Raw genomic sequence first — 6000 nt, 5'->3', positions numbered from 1 at the left:
TCAGTAATAAAATGTTTAATCCCCGCTCCATTTTTTTTTCGTGGGCGGTATTTTGTAATATTTTATAATACCACGTGTAATATTAAGTGATACTCCGAAAATTATGACAAATCTAATGCTACCTCATAAGTATATTGAAACCGTCCAACCGTTCGGGCTACAGTGAAAAGAAAAAAATAACCCTTCTCGAGCACTGAGGGTAAAAAAATAGTGACACGACTAACCTAACACAGCATAACTCTATTCATTTGGGCATATTCATATTCATAGTCATTTCATTGTAAAGTCATGTACGTACATAGTTATAAAAGGTGTTTAGTTATTATCAGTCAGTCCATGACGCCCTGTAAGGGCACACAATAATAATAATTAGGTACAAAAAATTACAGTAGGTACATATTAAATTAGATTATTACAATGCAAAGAATTTATTAGGTATAATGTGCTTAATTTTATCTCGTGCATTAACTTAATATCACTCAATTTTATACAAATAATAATAAAAAAAAATAGTATTACAATGTCAAATTAAATGAAATTGCGCACAAAGCGATAATTTAAGAGGTGCTAAGTATAATTACATTTTATCATTAAAAAATCATTAAGACCATACTTAATAACATTTATTTACTAAAAAACTTCAATTGTTTATTAAATTGCTCGCACGTCGTAAACTTCCGATAGCACACACATAGTACACTAGGAAACAAGATAAACTGGTGCTTCGACTACTGTAATAAATGACAATTACTGGGCTAGGAATGTGGTAGATGCATCCGGCAATGCTAGGAGGTAGGAGGTGAAGTGTTTATGGGCACTCACGTTACCATGTCCGAATTACGAGCTTGTGAAAGTAATGGTAGACCTATTGGCGATGTGTCGTATCTGTTACTGCCGTGGCATAGTAGCTCCTAGATGAATGAACCGATTTTGACAGATAGATAGACAGAGAGACAGACAAATATACAGATACATGGACAGACGGACGAAAGAACGGAAAATAATATTTTTAATATATTCTATATTTTGACCCAATTTCAATGTTCGTGAATAGGTACTCGCACAAATAATAATAAGTAAATAGTTTACGTTAAATTCCAGAGCACTGATATAATATTATTATGTATATGGTTATAGTTATATTATTAAGGTAACCCGGGGCTATTGTAGGTAGGGGGGGGGGGAATTTGTATCTGAGCCGTATGAGGGCGTCCTTACGACGCCATGTCGCCATGTTCATGTGTGTTGTGTAAAGACAGTCTTCTGGCGAACACTCATAAAATGGCCGAGAAAAACATGGCGTCGTAAAGACCATCAGACGGCTCAGATACAATATCCCCCAGCTACAATAGCCCCGGGTCACCTTATAAAAAACAAAAAATTATAACGTTTTACACTTTCGTGATTCTCACTCATAGTCAATATACTCAAGTAATATTTACCTCAACGTTTAACCGGGACGATGGGTATAAGCTTTCATCTTCGTGGAATCCTGTTATTAATAAGTGTCGGCGTCGGGATGAATGTTCGGAGGGACGATCGGACGTTGTTAGTGTTGTGTGTCGGTGTGATAGGGTGACTAATAAAAGTGACCAAGTGCGGGTAGTTCGTGATACAAGTGCCGGTACTATTAAGTGATCAAGTGCGGGTAGTTCGAAGAACTCGCGCTGCTAGGCAGACTTGACACCCCACATTTCAGTCTACTCGTGACCACGGCAACTGTAACGTTGCTGGCTCGTGCTGAGGCACCGACTTCGAGCTAGTAGGTAGGTACTTACCTAGAAAAATATCTTCAAGGGATTTGTAGTCGGTTCCATTTTTTGTAATTTTTTTTTGAGTCGGTTTGACTTTTTTGTTATGAACGATATGGTGGATGTCCCTTAGCCCATTCGTGAAATGGCACCATTTCACGATATGCCTACCTAGGAATTTCGTGGTCTGGCGGATTTTACGATCGACCACCGACATATTATATACAGTCAAGGAAACTGAAGCAAGTGCCAGGGGGTACTAATGTCATGTTGACATCCCATACATTTTCCAAAGAAATCATAGCGAAATTGATTATGAAACCCGGGTACGTGATTCAGTTTCCTTGACTGTACGTTAGTTTGTAAGGTATTAATTATATGGGTCAAGTTGCCCGAAATAAATGGATTTATTATTTATAGCTAAGAACTATCGCATGAAAACTGGCTGTTAAGTAAAAAATCGCATCAAAATCGCTCCATCCGTTTCTTGTATCGTGTTAGTGATGAAGTAAAACACTCTGTTGCGGTGAACGAACTGAATTTATTTTTTTAAATCAAATACACTTCCTACCCTACTTATTCTCATATTAGCAACTAGATGGCGCTACAGTCGTTTTGTTACTTTTACAACACCTCCACTTAACAAAACACAGTAAGGAAATGTGCATATACTAAACAAAAAAAACACTTATCTTTCATCGGATCTAGATACACAATCCAATGAAATAAAAGATAATACAGCCTAATAATTTAGGAAAAAAAAACTAAAAACATATTTAGCTCCAAACGAAGCTAATAAAAAGTGTGTAAACAAAAGAAAATAAACACCTAATATTTACCTTCACTTTTACAATTTAATTAATCCCAAATCTTTTACAAACTTATAATGCTTAGATGCACTTAGGCCTTTTGTAAACAAGTCAGCTGGCATATCAGCTGTTGCCAAATATTTCAACTGAATTGTATGATTATTAATATACTCTTTAAAGAAATGGTAACGGGTATCTATATGTTTAGATCTTTTAATATGAATATTACTGTTAGCCATTTTCTGAGCAGATTGGTTATCATTGTAGATTGTTATATCATACAAATCATTTGTTATGTCATATTGCAAATTACGCAAATATATGGCTTCCCTGCAACAATCTGATATACCCATATACTCCGCCTCTGTACTGGATAAAGCAACTGTGACTTGTTTCCTTGTTTCCCAGGAAACAGCACCATCAGACAAGGAAAAGAAAAAACCTGTGTATGAACGTCTGTCTATAATGTTGCTTGCCCAGTCAGCGTCTACAAAAGCTCTTAGTTTGGGATTACCACTAGCTGTGTACCTTAAAACAAAATCTTTAGTTCCTTTTAGGTATTTTAAGACCCTTTTTGCGTAATTCCAGTGTTCCTCATTATAGCTGTTATTAAACTGACTTAAATAATTAACTGAGAAAACTATGTCAGGTCTAGTAAGTACTGCTAGATACATCATACAGCCAATCAGCTGTTGGTATGGCAATGAAGTGTCACAACTTTCAGTTTTGTTTATATTTAGTTTAGATTCAATTGGTGTTACTGCAACTTTACAATTCTGAACATTGAATCTCTGTAACAATTTATCAATATACTGTTCTTGGTCTAAAGTTATCACACCATTTTTCTTATCTATTTTGACTCGCATACCTAAACATTGCCTTACACATCCCAAGTCCTTTATTTTAAACATTGATGACAAACTCTCTTTCAATTTTTCAGTTTCTTTTACATTATTGGAAAATATAAAAAAATCATCGACATACAATGCAATAATTATTTTAACATTATTATTAATTTTTCTATATAAACAGGGCTCTACATGAGATGCTTTAAACCCAATACTCTCCAAGAAATCATTGACCCTTTGGTACCAGGCTCTTGAGGCCTGTTTTAGCCCATAAATGGCTCTTTTTAACTTTAGAACTTTATTTACATTCTCACATTTAAAACCTACTGGTATTTTCATGTAAACAGTCTCATTTAAGAAGCCATTAAGGAATGCGGTTTTTACATCAAGGTGAGTAACATCAAAATTCATTTGAACCGCCAAGGCAAACAAAAGTCTCAAAGATGAGTGTCTCAATACGGGTGAAAAAGTTTCATCAAAATCAATGCCTGGTCTTTGGGCAAAACCCTTAGCCACTAACCTTGCACGATGTCCAATGTTATTATCACTGTCCACTTTATGTTTGAACACCCACTTGCATGGAACAACAGGACAGTTGACAGGCAAGTCAACGACCTCCCATGCTTCATTATCTTCGAATGATTTTAGTTCATCATCCATGGCACACCTCCACTGAACACACTCAGGTCCATTAAGAGCTTCTTCTAATGTCACTGCACTGCTCTCAATTTCACTATGCACACTAACACTAGCATAGCCATACCTATCTGGTTTTTTTCGGATGCGTTTAGTTTCTACAGGAATTTCTGGAACACCTATTGGCGATTCAGGATTTGGAATGTCAACAAACTCATCCTCTTCAGAACTACTGCTGCCAGTACCTGGGTCCTCCTGCTTTAAACTTGAATCCATCTTCATGTTCTCTGGAATCTTACATTTATTTGTATCCTCCACTGCTCCTGGGCTTACATTTGAGGTCACTTCTTTCATCTTGAAGTCCATGCCATTTTCTGTAATAATTACTGGCACATCTGTGTGAATCTCCTCCTCAATCACGACAATGTCACGACTGATTTCAACAGTATCTTTGTCGGGATTGTATACTCTGTAACCCTTTACATTTTCTGGATATCCTACTAGGATACATTGCTTCGCTTTTTTGTCCCATTTTAACCTTTTTTCTTTGGGTATGTGTACCATTACTTTACTGCCAAATATGCGTATATGACTGACATCAGGCTTCTCACCAGACCACACTTCAAACGGTGTTCTGTTATTTAATCCTGATGCAATTGAACGATTTCTTAAGTAAACTGCAGTGTTAACTGCTTCTGCCCAAAATCTTTTACTTAAGTTTGCATCAAATAACAAGCATTTTGCTTTTTCTACTACTGTGCGATTATTTCTTTCGCATAGTCCGTTTTGCTCTGGTGTGTACACATTTGTCTTCTGGTGCATTATTCCTGACTGTTCCAGGTAAACCTCAAATTGCTTGTTACAAAACTCTAGTCCGTTGTCTGTCCGTAAAATCTTGATTTTTTTCTCTGTTTGGTTCTCCACCATCGTTTTAAATGTTTTAAAAAATTCAAAAACTTGGTCTTTTGTCTTTGGAAAGTAAACAAAAGCCATTCTGCTATGATCATCGACGAACAACAAGAAATACCTAGATCCTCCTATTGATTTGGTTTCCATTGGTCCACACATATCAGCATGTACTGTGTGAAGCAAATCTGCACTTCTGTTACCACAGTTTAGAAATGGTAACCGTGCCTGCTTCCCTTCACAGCATACTACACAGTTTGTTTTGTTCACATGGGATCTGTCAGTGTATGACATGCCAATGACGGCACCTTCCTTCATCCTGTCAAGGTCATTGCAGTTTAAGTGTGCAAATCTGCGATGCCACACACGCCCCGAAGCTGGTGTAAGCAAGCAGTGAACTTGCTTGATGTTAAGTTTATATACACCATCCACCATATCTGCTGTCGCAACTATTTCGTGTTTTTGGTTATAAATTTTGCAGTGGTTTTCTTCAAAAATTACTTTATTTCCTTTCTTAATGAGCTGGCTAACTGATAACAAATTTGTGGCGAGACTTGGTACGTATAGAACTCCCGTGACCGGAATGTCAAATTCTGTATTATTTACAACTGTTGTAATCTGGATATCTCCACAACATTCCACAGAAACTTGTGATCTATCGGCTATCACAATGTCTTTGACGATGTGATCCGTTGATACATTTTTCAACCAGTGTTTTTGTGTTGTTAAATGCAAACTTGCCCCGGAATCTAGGTACCAATCCGTAGTGTTAAATTTCGCACTAAGAAAAATCGCACTAAATGCATTTGATTGTTTCTTTTTCTGTTTAAAATCACACTTGTTTTTGTAGTGACCCGTTTGTTTGCATTTATAACATTTGACATTTCGATGGTGGAAGTCTCAATTGGCGTAAGGGACAAAATACCGAAAATCACTTTTAAACATAGAAAATTAGAGTTTTTTTTTCTCTGTCGATTGGTAGTATTCAAGTTACGATACGGCCCTTACTTTTGCTGTTATCAACATTTATTATATTAAAATAAAATAGCT

This window comes from Choristoneura fumiferana, chromosome 18 (genome assembly GCF_025370935.1).
Source record: "Choristoneura fumiferana chromosome 18, NRCan_CFum_1, whole genome shotgun sequence".
Lineage (NCBI taxonomy): Eukaryota > Metazoa > Arthropoda > Insecta > Lepidoptera > Tortricidae > Choristoneura > Choristoneura fumiferana.
This window is presented reverse-complemented; position numbering follows the sequence as displayed.